The sequence below is a fragment of the Castor canadensis genome, chromosome 9, assembly GCF_047511655.1.
Source record: "Castor canadensis chromosome 9, mCasCan1.hap1v2, whole genome shotgun sequence".
Classification (NCBI taxonomy): Eukaryota; Metazoa; Chordata; class Mammalia; order Rodentia; family Castoridae; genus Castor; species Castor canadensis.
The window spans coordinates 9,975,217-9,990,465 of NC_133394.1; the positions used below are offsets into that span (position 1 = coordinate 9,975,217).

Below are 15,249 nucleotides of genomic sequence, written 5' to 3' on the forward strand. Positions count from 1 at the left end.
GGGGAAATAACCTTGCTGACTCAGCTGGGAGTAGGGAAGCTAGTTGTTTGCAGTTGCCAGGTTCAGCTCTGGTGAACCATTATTTTCTGCAACACAGTCAATTTCAAGTGTAAAATTTTAAATTTGAATTTAAGGAAGGAATCGTGCTAACCGGGCAGTTTATTCGCACAATCTCTTAATCTTCCCCAGAATCCTGTGAAGGAGGTACCATGACCACCACTCTACAGAGGAGCCACCTGAAACTCAAGGAGGTGACATGACTCACCCAACTCCCCAGCTACTAAATGGGGAGCCAGGATCCCAGTAGGGTGTGCCTGACTCCCAAGCCCATGGCATGCATCCTACTCTGTCAGAGGCCCCCACCAGAGAGGGCATAAATCACAGGAGAAGGAATTCCAAGGAGAGGAAGGAGAGCAGGAGGGCCTCACACAGCCAGGCAGCGGTAGCAGGAGGAGGGCTGGAGAGCGCAGCAGACAGGACAGATGGGAATCTCCTGTTTGGAGCCGCCATTCTGTGGCCTTTCCCCAGGTTCCACAGTTGGAACCTTTCCCCTTGTAGGCAACAGTCATGCCAGATCTGTCTTAAGGGCTGCAGGCTGTGCCTCTCCTTCCTCCTCCACGGAGCGCTGGGTTGTTAATAATGACAGTCAGTCCATGCCAGGCCTCCTGCTAAGTTAAGCACCACTTTTAAAAAATCCCCACAACAATACTTTGAGGTAAGTACTATCGTCCGCATTTGATAGCTGGGGAGGAGGAGGATTGGAGAGTTTAGTTGCCTCAAGGTCACAAAGCCCCAGGTGACACCGCTCATGTTCCCACCCAGAGCTCTGACTGTAGGGCCATCAGGACTCGCAACACCCGTGATCTACCAGACAGAGGTTGGGGTGTCGGCCATAGCAAGGCGCGCTGGTCCCTACTCAGCTGACAGCACCAGCCCGCGACAAGGAAGGGCCAGGGTCGCTTCGCGGTTGAGGGGCCCAGGCGCCCACGTGGGGAGCCTCCTGCGGCTTAGGGGCAGCTCACGGATCCTCTCTCTGGATGGCCTTGGCATTGCCCGCGATGGCTGGACAGCATCGGGGTGGGCTGCGGCTCCCAGACGCGGGATGCTGAGCTGGGGGGTCTGCGGGGTGGGGGTTGGGAGAGGGGGTGGGGAGTTGCACCCAGCTCCTGATTTTCCTTGCAGAGGTCAGTCTGCTCCTCCGGCTGGAGCTGGGACCGGCGGGGAGGGACAAGGAAGAGGGCGCCCTGCTCCGGGGCCGCCAGGCCCTGGAGGCTTTGTGTATTTGGAACCCGATTCTCCACCTCCCTTCCCCTCCTCCTTCCCGCTTTCTTTCCCCCCCACCGAAGTCCCAGTAGAGTATCCAGCAATTAGCACGCGAGAGGGGGCGGCGGGCGGCGGGCGGGGTGGGGGCGACGAGACCCGGGTCCCCGCGGTCGCAGCGCAGCGCTCCTCCTGCCCTGCCTTCGTGCGCCACCTACCGGCAGCCCGCGGCCCTGCGGCGCCCGCCGCCCTGTTCCTGGGCAGAGCTTATCTCCGTGACAATAGACAATGGGATTTTTTTCTGAACGATGATTTATTTGGGGGTGTGGGGGGGGGGGAGATAAGGAGGAAGGAGGGAGGGAGAGAGAAATGAAGGGAGGGAGGAAACAGCAGTGTGTTTGTCATCGCTTTAGAAAAAAAAATCTCAGTTCTATCATTGTTTCTGCATATCCATTATATTGAGGACAAAAGAATCCCGTTCTGGAACAACAAAGCCAAGGGAAATGTTTTCTGTGGCTGACATTTAATTGTGTGCACAAGGTGCTACATTATCTCGGGGAGAGATTGTGAGACGGAGTAGGGCACAGCTCACTTCAAAAGCCTGACTTTTCTGCTTTAAGATGTGAGCTTTCTTCCGTGTGCCCTACACGATACGATCTCATCGAGCTCCACTCATGTTACACACGACACACAATTCCAGCCGTCGCAAGATTGCTTGTGGGTTATTTCTACACCACCTCCAAGGTCTGTTCTTTCACAGCTACCAGGGATAATCACGTTTTGCTTCACAGCCTGCGAGGAGAGTCTCACTACAAGGTTCTAGTCCCGTCCCCAGCCCTGCCCCCAAGCTGTAAGATCCTTGGAGAACCATGTAGTCCAGCCCTTTCATTTTGCAGGTGGAGGAGGTCGAATGCCTTTCCAAAGTCTCACAAACAATCAGAGCTGGAGGTAGGACCAGAATTCCTCTTTCCTAACCCCTGGTCCCTGTGACCTCCTGCTTGGTGTCCTGATTCCCAGCAGTCCCTGACTTGCTTACTGTCATGGCCTCTCGGCTGGCAGGACACACCCATTCTCAGTGAGATGTGAGCACAAAGATGAGTGATCAGTGGGGGCAGGGGACAGAAGAGCAAGCTTCATGGCTTAGTGGTAATCCCTTTCACTCCCCTTCCTTCTTCCTCTGCTGTATGGTGAAGGAGGGACAATATGGATGTCATCTTCAGTGATTTCTTTCATTATTTTATTATGATAAGTAAGACCCTTTGCAATTACATGCAGCTCTCCAGAAACCACTTTTCCTGGGATGCAGGGTTTGAGCTCCCCCTCTAATCCAGGGCTGACCAGGCCACTGGGACAAAAGAACAGTAATGTCTTCCATCTTTGGAAACTGCTCAGTGCTCTCTCTGAAAAAGGTAGTTTTTACCCTGGGGAACTTCAGTAATACAGATTTCCTTGTGATACTCATGACAACTCCTTAGGGAAGAAGCAGTCAGTGTGTCATGCTTTACAACAGAGACATTTTTCTTGTGCCACCTTTCTACAACAGAAGGCACTCCCCTTGAAACTCTTAGCGTGTCACAGTAACTGAGACAGAAGAATTTTCAAGTCTTAGATGAGATGCTCAGTGAACATCTTGGTACATCCAAAATAAGTCAAGCCGTCGTAGCAAACTGTGTGTTTTAAAGGTTGCTTGGTTTGTTTAAAGCAAATAGACCAATCTCACAGTCTGCAGACAAGTAGACAATAAGCAGCGAAAATTTCAAAACAAAAGACTGGAACATTCCCTAACTGTCTTCTAAAAGCAAGCTGAAGAAGAAAACAATTGGATTGCAAGCAGTTCTGAAACCTTTCTGCTGGGCTTAGACACTTTAAGTGTGTTATTTTACACAGGGGACACGTGACATGGTAACAGGGAGCTTAGATCACTAAACCTAGATTTTCTGTGTGTGTGTGTGTGTGTGTGTGTGTCTGTATGTGTGTGTGTGTTCACTCTCTTAGGTAGTGATTCATCCTGTTTTTACAAAAAGACCTACACTTCAATGCTGCCCTAATATGACAACCACACACCTACAAACACCTTGCCTCAAGGATTCTGTGAGAATCAAATGTGATTAAACGAGATAACATAGGCGACAATAGTTTTAAAAGCCTAAGATATTCTTGGGATAGAAGAGTCTGAAACTTGGAGATCATTGGTTGGAGCACAGCTGTAATGGTTCTGCAAAGTGATATGGCCAGTTTTTCAACAGGCACTTTAAGGTTGCACCTCAGGGGTCAAACTTTATGTCAGTTTTAGAACACCCCAGTCTCATCTGAAAGAATGCCTCTGCCTGCTGTCAGGATCTGGTAGATGCTAGCACGCTGGTGACTCATGGCTTCCCTCATGTCCTTATTTGGAGCAGGCAGATAAAAATGATCATTTTTCACATTTACATTTTCTCAAACCGTGGTGCGAGTAGCTATTTTTACTTTTGCTTCAGTCACCATTCTCTGTAGTAGAAAGTGAATTTAGAGTTGTAAAATCTGGTTTTCTTTAATTTAAATATGGAATATAGCAACTAAACTACTCTCTTGGTCAGATTCTGCAGTCACGATAATGAAATCCAACACTCCTGGCATGTGGACCTTATTTTCATTTATTTACGGAGACCACATCAGTAACTTCTCAAATACTTCACAAAATGATGGGTGCTATTTTCATATTATCTGTTTCCATAACACCTCCTTTTAGGATTCAAGTGATTTGCAGATGTTCTATAGAGAATTCTCTTAATATTTGTATAGCAGAGCTGTGAGTCCCCTGACATGACACTTGCCCTGTAGAAGATAAACCCTCATCCAGCCAGCTGCTTTCTATATTACTGGCCTGTACTTGGCTCCACATACGGAAGAAAGGACCAATGTCAGGAGCCTGACTGCTGGGTCACAGGAGCCCTGGTGTTTTGGATCCATTGCTTGGTTGCATCCTAGGCCTATACCTGACCTGCATCTGGGACTGACTCAGCAGTCCAAGCTGTGACTGACTTCCTGTGACTGGGCTCTCAAATGTGCACGTAGATGATTCTCCTTCTAGGATAACCAGTCCAGACTGGCCAGAGGCAAGAATGGTTTTGATTGTATCATTTTCTGATCTGTAGTTCTTTCTCTCTGATAAAACCTCCTGTGGCTCCTTGAGGCTCTGTTGGTGGCACTAACTTCCTAGAGCTTATGTTTGCGTGTCCTGTGGGGTGGGAAGATGAATCACAACTGGTTCTATGCAAACTATCTTGGCTGCCCTCTCAGGCTCTAGGCTTTGTGGCTGACCAGAAAACTCAGACCCAGGATTTGACACCGAGTCCCAAGGAAACACCAGGGCATTGCCACTAAACTTTCCCTTAGATCAGTTGGCTAGAGGCAGGAAATAAGATGCTGGTAGGGGTGGCACCTTAGACAACTGGGCGTGTCCTCTGCCTAAAGCTATCTGGCCTATATTTGTTCCAGAGGGGACTGCTCAGTGGTGTCTCATCCTCTGAGGGTCTGAGCGTGTTGCTACTTGCTCTTTCTCCATTCCTTTCCAGCTCCACCATCTTTACTGTAGACTTCCGCCCCTGTAATTCTTGCAACTCGGGAAATGCCCAGTGGAAATGCAGAATAATCATGTCATCTTTCACACATTTATAGTATTTTGGCAATGTTTCTAATAGCCACTAAGGGACAAGAGTTTATCTTTCGATTGCACATCTCATAAATCTCGTCCCGTCTTTTTCATCGCTAGCATAAATTGCTCTTAGTCCAGTAACAAGATTAAAATTATAGTGCTTTTCATCATTACAGAGTTGCTTTTGCCTATGCTGGGTACAATGGCTGCATATGAAGCCTAGCAAATTTATTTTTCCCTTTGCCTGCACCCAGGTGTCCTCTGGAAGGTCAGGGAAGGATTTGCACTTCGCTGTGCACAGGCTTTGTTCAAAGCTTCTGTTTGTGAGTGTGAATGTTTAGAGGAGAGGCTGTTAGCCTAGGGGAGAGTCGGCTCCTCTGTGCCTCTTCCTCCCTCAGTTTCTTTTTCAGGTTCCAAGAGGGAATCATTTGAGACTTCTCCCAGGGATGAGGAACCTGTGCTGTGTAAATAGGGGCCAGTTAATTTAACCTCTGCTCCCCTGTCTCTTTCCCCTAAGTTCATTGTGATGACTGAGAGTAATAGAACATGAGCAGAGCTTACCAGAGTGCCTGCTGCATATACTCAGCAGGTGCCAGTTAACATGGTGATAGTGACTGTCTATCCTGTTTCCACGTGGCAGCCTTCTGGAACTGCAGAACAGTCCATGCACCACTGCTGTTTTCACATTCCTGACTACAGTTCCAGGACTCCTCACATAGCCTCTGACCCTCAGGCAAGGAACAGGCAGAAATGTTGACTTGAATCTAAGGCATGAGTGAAATCCCCAAAAAGTTCCTGCTACCTTTTTCTCATGTGGTCCACAGCTCAGTGCCTGGCTCTCAGCCTGTCACACCTACCCCACACACAGATCTGTCCCCAATGGTGTCTGCTAAGGGTGTTCTTTCTCTACCAAGCACTAGAGTTCCATAAGTCTTTCCTTATGCCCACGCAGTTCTGGAACTTCCAGACCTGGGTGTGGAAAGTACCCTTATTTTCTGGCTGTGGTAAGATCCTTATTAGCAAGTTGCTTCTCTCTAGCTTTTGTCCACACTGAAATGAGGTTTCATCTCGTCCTTTTTCTCAGAAGTCTATCCTCCTCTGTTTCCAAATGTCCAGGAGACATCTCTATTCCCTTCCCCATCAAGCAACTGATTCTTCGCTGAGGGTTATGCTAAGATATTTACTAACCCCCTCCCAATAATTAGGCTGTCCTTAACTGAAGCATTTGCCTTGTTCTCTGGAATGGAAGGTCAATGCCATCTATACTCTCTCTCATTTTACCTCATTACTTCAAGTTCCTCACTTTTGTTTTTGGCAGAACTGAGATTTGAACTCAGGGCCTTGCACTTGCCGGGCAGATGCTCTACCACTTGAGCCACTCCACAAGCCCTAAGTTCTTTATTTTTAAACTTTTAAAGACACTCATCCATTATAGAAGTGGAAGAACTGGTATCTGAGTGGGCATAAGAACCTCCTTCTAGAGCTTTGGGCTCTGTTTTCTCTTCTCTTTCTGAGTTCTTGAGTGAGCTCCCAAAATAGCTCACGTTTTCCTCTCTTAGAAACCAAACCCAGTGAAGACACTACAGCGCAGTTTTTTGAAATGATGGCAGATCACATGTGCTAACCATTTCCTCTTAATCATGATTGTCCTACTCTCTACCCATATGTCTGTCTATCTATCTATCTATCTATCATGCATAATCTATGTGTGCTGTTTTGCTGGTCACACTGCAAGCCTGATATGACTTACCACTGCTACACTGGCCTGGTTTTTGACAGAACAGTGCTCTCAACAAGTAGAATCAAATGCCTCTTTGGCAACAGTTCACATTAGGATGCAATGAGAAGTGCCTGGAAATGCATGCAGACAGGGCCATTACTGAAGCTGATGTAAGTCAATGGAAAAATGCATTGGCAAGGCCCAGACACAGAGAACAACTTTGTCTACAAAAGGGTATGTTTGACTGGTGATCAATACTCACATGATTAAAAAGGATACCCATCTTTGATTTCTCTCTCTTTCACAACCTCATCTCCAACTAGTCACTGAGTTCTATTGTCCTTTCCTCACTTGGTAGTATCTCTTACATTTCTTTCTTTCTTTCATTCCTGCTATACTGTAACCCAGTTAAATCTTTTTACCTCCTAGTATGGTCATTGTAATAGCCTTCTATCTCCTTTATCAGCTTTACATCCTTTCTCTTTAAAAATCTTCCTAAAACTGTCATGTATTTAATCTTGTAAAATACTACTTTTTCCAACTGTGTTGACCCACAATCCTCTAGTTTTCCCACAGAAAACCATTGGACATTCTCTTGGATTCTAATTGTCCGTGAGTGTCATGCTTTTCTTAACTAATTCTCTACTTGTTAATTGATTTACCTCTCCTCATGTAAAATTTGTCCATGCTACTCCAGTTCCTGGGTCTGCATTTCTACTCCTTTCTGATTCCCAACTCTTCTACCCGTTGTTTGACATCGTGCTCAAATCTCCCTTGTAGCTGGAAATGATTGCTCTCCTTGGAGCACCCTGACATGTTATTGTTTACAGGATTTACTTCATGTACTCAACAAACACTATCCCATGCCCTTTCTTCTAGAGCTTGGAGTTGCTCCCTAGCTTTCTTCCACTTAGTTTTCTACACATGTCCTCGGTGGTGAGCTTTTCCTAGATGGCGGTTCATTTATCTAGGTTCTCCTAAAGAATCTTGCCTGAGCTTTGCACTGGGCGTTCCGGAATATTAGATTTAATTAACAGAAGGAAAAGCAACTGAAAAAAAGGACATGATGTTAAGCTATTGTCCTCACTCGCACAGAAATGACAAATCTAAAGTTTTATTCCGATGTATGTTGAATTTGAGGGGATGATGGCAAACATGTTTTTCATAGTGTTCTGTATCTGGAAAGAATCTTCTGAGGTCATCTTGTCCAGTTTCCTGGCCCTCAGTCATGTAAGGCATGCGATCTATCATATGCCTTCAGAAGCCAGAGACAGAATTCTGTGGGTCTTTGCATTATTAAGTTTTAGGGTTGTATCAAGTGTTCCCCCGTCATTTTCCATTTGTCACTTTGGGTCAATGTCCTGACATTTTAGTTTACCTTAGCACCTCCCAGCATGAATGCTTAAAATGGAAGTTCCTAGATCCAATCCAAAGAAGAACACTCAGTCATTCATAAACCTGAAATATGTAATATACTACTTATATCCCAGGTATACTGATATGTGTGGTTCATGGAATATACTGTGAGATATTAAAAACAACTGCTCTGATTTAATGAAAATGTATTTGGTTTAAGTGTTTTCATTTTAGAGCCATTTCCAGTGAGCATTAAAAGTAGTTGATGAATAGTTTTTCATGCTTGTGTGCTCTTGTGAGAGTATTTTTAACAGCATCTATGTTGTACTCTACTGTAAGTTGAACTTGGCCTTCAACACTTATTTATTCAGCAGTAACGTGCCAGGCATCATAGTTATAAAGGTGAATGAGTTAAGCAATAAGGCACATAGGTCCTCATTCTTAGAAGTCTCAGAGTGGGTGAGAGTCTGTGATGACGATGGTGATGATGGCCTATCATCTTTTATCAAAGTCTTAGACATTGCATGTTTGTGGTAGGGCGGGGATATAGGCTCTGTGGCCCATGGCACCAAGTAGAAAGTAAATATAATACCTCCCTCTGCTTTGGCTCTTGACTTTGTGCTTCTAGGGCTAATGAAATGTAAATGTCATCTTCCCACTGCTCCAATAGTTTTCCAAAAGCAATGAGCCTCAGTCAGTCAGTCACCTGGGCCTTATCGAGTATTCGGAAGGACTCTGTAAGGCATTTGGAGAGGATGTTTCTCTTCTTTCCCATAAACCTAGACTTTTCCATAACAATGGTACACTCCTTTTCCATTCATTTGGTCCCTTTGATTTCACTGCCACCAACACCAAAGGCTGAGTGTCCTCTTGATTCATGAAATAAGTATCTAGTGGGTACTCCACTGTGCAAGATATTTGCTAAATGATGAGATAGATATAATCATGAATCAAGCACAGGCACTACTCTTAGAAACTTAAGTCTAATGTTGATATACATCACGTATACAACTGCCCTGCCACAAAGTGGAATATCAACAAATACACTAAGGGTTACTTCCAGCCAGGAATGGGATCGAGGGGTCTGGGGGAACAGGAGGGATGAGGAATGAAGGTGAGCTCTGGTTTGGACATGTTGAGTTGGAGGTGTTGAGAGATCTCCCGAAGAAAATGGCCTGTGAGTAATTAGAAAATATGTGACCAGAGTTTGGAAAGAGTGCAGCAGAAGACACTGGTGACATGAAGCTACAAGACTGGGTTCTGTTGTCAGAAGAATCCAGAAGGAGGAACTCTTAAAGAACAAGAGAGATGACTCTGAAGTGCCATGTTTTCTTATTAGATAGTAATTTAGTCAGTGAGAGCTTGAATTTGTAACATCTGAAAGATGAATAAAATATTTTACTTACTGATATAATTAATACAATTTATTAATATTAATTAATTACTGATATAATTAATAAAATGCATTTTATTTTCCCTCACTTTTGTTGGAGGGGGGATAGGCTTACAGCATTTCCCTGTAGCTTCACCAATATTTCTACTAGAGTTTTTGAATGCAACTATTGCCTCTGAGTTTGTTTTATTCAGGAAAAAATGGAAGGGATGATGGAAGGAAGAAAGGAGAAAAAGAGAACAGAGTCCCCTTTTGTAGCATTCTGTATTTGTGGATGAATGAAGGAGACATCATGGATTCTAACTGATTTGATCGAGATTCAACATACTCCTTAGAAGGCTTGGTTTATTTTTGGCGCTCCGAATGGCTTGATTTGAAGATCCCCTGTCTTTGGTCTGTTGCATTAAAAATTTAATCTCCCACACTGCCCCACGATCCTTAAGCACTTGCTTTTCATAGCTGCCTCTCTTCTTGTTTGGAATATACGTTTTTGGTTTCCATGATAGTGGCTACTTGAGGAGCAGAGAAAAGAGGAAAAAAAGAAAGTCATAAGAGAGTATCAACTTTCAAATTCCCTTAGAGGAACTGCAGGTATGTTCAAATTAAAATCACGCAGAGGATGCATTTTTGACTCTTCAAGACAGTGCAGATGGCTGGACATCATCCCTGGAGGAGGTCCTAGTAGACTTCGTTGCTGGAGTGAGGAGTAGATTCCAAGACCTTGTGACTTTCCTTACTTGACAATGATGTTCCCCGGAAGAAAATGAGACCTCGTCGTGTACATCTTGACTTAGGACATCAGAGCCTACATTACAGAGCCTATGACCAACTTGCACAGGGAGCCAACTAGAATTTGCTAATGCAGAGCTGAAAAGGGGTTTCAGTGAGCAGGGGGACTCTGAATTCCATATCTGCTCTCAGAAACGCCCCCCTAGACACGCTGCATGCTGTGGGTGAGAAGTGAGCTGATGGCTTCCCAAACACCCCATTTGTCGCCACCAGCCTTTGTTTGAGACGACCCTGGGAGTACAAGCAGGTTATCATCGTTGTGCCCAGTGGTCTGACAGAGCAAACGAAAAGCTCTGGGAGGTGAGGAAAGGTGAGGAGAAGATTAGTGAGGCTCAAACAGGATAATTGGAAAAGCAGGGAGAAGGCAGTAAATTATGCCTCTTTCACTCGGCTTAGTTATCATATCACAAGAGTGGATGAAATAGGTCGGCAACCCCTGGATGAAAAGCAAACTCAGGAAGGGTCAAGGAGGGGAAGCTGAGAGCCGGGCTCTGAGGCCACTTTCGGGGGCCAGTTGAATAGTGCTGCTCAATTATCCTGCTTAGGAAGAGAAATAGGACCAAATAAATAAACAGAGTTTTCTGTGATTTTCTGGAAGCTTTTTTCATGTAGTCAGAGCCTGGCTCTGTCAGCAGGAAACAGGTTGAAAATTCTCCCAAATGAAGAAGCAAAGAAAGACAGTAAGTGGTTTTGGTTCTCACAATTGCCTTTCCTCTGCACCTGTAGTCCTGCTCTGTGACCTTTGGGAGTTCATTTCTTTGTGCCTCAGTCTCCTTAGATGAGTTAATTATACTGTAACTTCGTATATATATACATATATATATATATATAATATATATATATATTATATATATGTATATATATGTATATATATAATATATATATGTATATATATGTATGTATATATATATATATATATATATATATATATATATATATATATATATATATACTATTCCTAGCTGATACATACTTAAGAGCATAGTTTTCTTTTGCTGCTTTTTCTTCTCTTTGATTTTTGAGCCAGGGTATGTAGCCCAGGCTGTCCTCAAACTTGAAATCTTCCTGCTTTGGCCTCCTGAGTGCTGGGATTGCAGGTGTGTGCCTGTTGGAGGCACACTTGTTTTGGTTGTTATGAGAACAGACATACTAGTGTTATTTAGTGGATTATAAAAACAGCATAAAACCTGTCCTGGATCCCACATGACTTTTAAGTGTTCTACTGGACATTGCTGTAGGTGAAAAACCTGACTAATATCATTGGAACTTAGGTGCTAACGCAGTTTTAAAAACTCACATGAGGTCCTTTTGCATGGAATGAATAGACAGTGAATTTTGCATGGCCACCTAAATCAAGGTTGTACTCTACTGCATTCAAAGTCTTGTCAAGTGCTGCTCATCATTTCAGAAAGTCAACTCACACAGGGCAAAACCTCCTGCATTTGAACCTGGGGCCTCTGTGTCTGCGGAGCCTCACGATTTGACTGTGACATCCATGGTAGCCACGCCTGAGCACTTGCGTATTGAAATACACACCATCTTATTATAAATAATGTGCCTTTTTTCATGTCAGGGCACAGCGTTGGTTTCCTTCTGATATGTGTGAGGTGAGTTATGTTTATTAATTTTATTCAAATGGCATTAAAAACCACTAGTTAGAAAAGGGAGGTGTAGCCCAAAGGTAGAGCTCTTGCTTCGCTTATGTGAGGCCCTGGGTTCCATCCCCCAGAATCTGGTCCCTGAGTCAATGCAATATGAACTCAAAGAGAGGGTGTTGCTGGTGGTCTGAATTTACCATGTGGTTTAATCTCTTACCAGGTGGTTAGACCATATTGCCTGCACCTGCTCTCTAGGACCTCGATACCTAGTTCACGATTAAGATGCCAGATCTCTCTACAATACTGAACTTCAAGAGGAAAGACTGTCTCTTCTGGATGCGAACTCTTCTCTCTGTCACTCCAGAAATGTCTCATTTCCACAGCTTTCTGTCCTCCTCCTGTGGGAAAGACTGAGGCAACCAGGTAGAAAGGACTGGAGACATTCATGTGGTGCCCCTTGCTTTGTCAAGGGCCCATCTCCCCAGCTTAGCCACAGGCTCAAGGGTGCTTACTCCCTGTGGGGGAAGCTTGGTACAATTAATCCTAAATTCCTATCTCTGATGGTTCTGTCCTCAGGGGAGGAAGAGTATCTGTTTATTTCTGACATGGGCGAAGAGAAAAAAGGTGCAGTTGTAGAAAAAGTCCATGGCTGAGAATGTGTTACATCCAGAAGAGGGTTTGTTGTCTTACTATGGGGTAGATGCAAGTGGAGTCAGTTTTTTGGAGTGCTTTAATCAGCTCTAGTTGCTATAACAAAAAGTACCATAGGTGGAATGACTTGTGAGCAATGAAAAGTTATTGCACAGTTCTGGAGTCTGGGCATCCATGATCAAGGTGCCAGCATGGCTGGGTTTTGATAAGGGCCCCTTTCTGAGTTGCAGGCAGGTGACTTCTCCCTATAGTCTCTCTCTACAGCAGGAAAAAAAGGAGCAAGAGCTCTCTGGAGCCTCTTTTATGAGGACACCAATCCTATTCACAAGTGCTCCACCCTCACGACCTATTTGTCTTCCAAAGGCCCCATCTTTTAACACCATCACATTAAGGGTTAGAATTGCAAAAAGTGAATTTCAGTGGGACACAAATATTCAGTCTATAACATGGGTAGGTTCTGAGTTCAGTTTCAATCTGTTAATAAATTAGAATATCTTAATGGTGAAGGTAATATGCTGTAGTCTGGCAAAAACCAAGACAAAATAAAGATCCATTAAACCTTCCAGGGTAAATTTGTGATAAAGCTATATTCAGAACTGTATTACTTCCTGAAGATTATGTTGTCCACTGTCTAGATACTATGAGAAAACTAAAAAGGAAGGAAAGAAGACAGAGGAAGGAAAGAAGTCTTTGAGAAAGACTTAATTGTGATTAAGAGGAACTATAAAGTCTTTGCCTGAGGCTGGTTACATTTTCAAAGTCAGCCACAACAGTCTCACTCTTTGCTCTTCTGCAAAGAGGTGAAATCAACTCCCTTCTTCCTGGAACTGGGCTTATGATAAGAGCAAAACACTACCTCCTCCTGAAAAAAAGAAAAGACTAGAACATTCCTATGGTAAAAATCAGGATTGTTGGATCCCAAACCCAGCTCATTTCCACTGGAGCTAGGGGGCAGCTTATAAAACTGTGTGGACAATCAACTCAAGCTGGTAAAGGCACTGGAGAGTAAGTGGGAGCCACCGTGAGCTGACCCCCACTGCCCCAGGCAGTGTAAGCTTCCTGTCTTTGTCCTCATTGTCCCTGGCTGGCTTCTCAGCTCCCCTATCCTGTGTAATTAGACCTGGCATGAAGGCCTTTCTGTTCCCAGTTCTCCAGTGGTTTCTGTTTCCTGCTTAGGTTCTGATGGATGCACACTGACCTCGGGAGCTGCTCGGCTCTGATTCAGGGGATTGCTGCTGCCTGAAAGGAAGGACTGGAAAAGATAATAATTGGGGATGGGTCCATGGCAAAGAATTCGCTACAGGGCTGGGACATAGCTCACGGGGTAGAGAGCTCCCCTAGCATGCACGAGGCCCTTGGTTCCATCCCTAGAACCCAGAAAAAATTCACTACAATGGAGCACTGACAGCACCAGAACCAGGAGAAAGCTTGGGTCAAACCAGTTCAGAAACAAGCATGGCAGACTGGTGGGGACTCGAATCACTGAAATGCCATGGCATTCTTGGGCTTCCTGTAATGTTTGTTCCTTGCATGTGGCTTCAAATAAAAGAGAGAATAACGTGGTAGTGCCTTTAATTTAATATTGCTGTAATATTTCCATCACATCAAATTCCCACCAGGACAAATGTATACAAATGAATCATTATAATTTTCTCCCTCTTACTTCAGCCAAGTCACTTGGGCCTCTGCTAAGAAACGATGATAAGCGTGATGAGAACGAAATAAAGCAGAACATTAAAATGACATTTCACAAAGGGAAAGATTTCTGGGAGATCCTTTGTATGCAGGAAGAGCAGAAGCTGCCTGTTTAGGAGACTTGTGCCTTCCCTTGTAGATAGTCATAGAGTAAGGTAACCACACAAAGCCTCAGTGGCTGCTGACGTCATTACACAGCTCCTGCCAGCATGCTGAGCTGGTCATAGTGTAGGATCTCCAAGGGTGGGAAGGCCTAGAGACACGAGAAGATGCTGTTCTGGTTCTTGGTGCCTTCTTAGAGTCAACAGGGACAATACATTTGCATCTGGTAGTGTTGGACCTGTCCCCACACTGGGGACAGGGACACAGTGCACACCTGTCTCATAAGTATTATGGATGACAACAGGAGAGAGAAACACCATGTGGTATTGTGTCCTGGGGGGGAGGAGTGTGATTTTTTCACACTGACTAATGAACTTGCAATGGGGAAGGATGCACCACTGGGTTTACTGCTCTAGGCTACACTGGCAAGTACGTAGGTGCTTGTTTCTCTCCCATTCATAAGGTGGAGACAGTGGTAGGAATGCTGCCTGGCTGTCCACGACATACTGGGGCAAAGGCTTCAACATCCACAGTTCAGAGCAGAATAACATGGCAAAATTATAAAGTCCTCTGGTCATTGGCTCATTTGGTCTCCTCCCTTCAGTAGAAAGAGGGATGTACCCAAATAGTATGTGTTAGTTTAGGAACAGGCTCAACAAATTTTTTGACACTTCTCCCATTAAAATGTGGAATCCATAATTCTTCCCCTTGGTCTAGGGAAGCACTTGAGTGCTTCTTCCAGCTGAGCATACTAGGAGTGATGCAATAAGACTGACTTCTGTGACTAGGTCACAAAAGACCCCAGCTTTCACCCTGCTGGCCACTTTCACAGAGCCCTGTGGTTCCCTGAGGCCACCACCATACTGGAGAGGCCATGTGGAAGAGCTCCAGTGGACACACCCAGCACATCCCAGCCTTCAAGTTGTCCCTGCAAGGTGTCAGGCCCATGAATGAATTGGCCCAAGTGCCAGGTAAGTGTCTTTGAGTGGCTTCCAGCAACACCTTATGAAACAGAAGATCAGCCAGCCAAGCGAGGCTTGCCCCAATTCCT

At 44.8% G+C, this 15,249-nt stretch overlaps 1 long non-coding RNA gene across 1 annotated transcript; it reads left to right on the plus strand.

Annotated features, from left to right (window-relative positions):
* The first annotated feature begins 286 nt into the window (after positions 1–286).
* On the plus strand, positions 287–14,062 carry LOC141410715 (uncharacterized). The gene is made up of 3 exons (XR_012435504.1): positions 287–715; positions 11,971–12,173; positions 13,578–14,062. It is a non-coding gene; the product is annotated as an uncharacterized lncRNA (long non-coding RNA).
* The last annotated feature ends 1,187 nt before the right edge of the window (positions 14,063–15,249 follow it).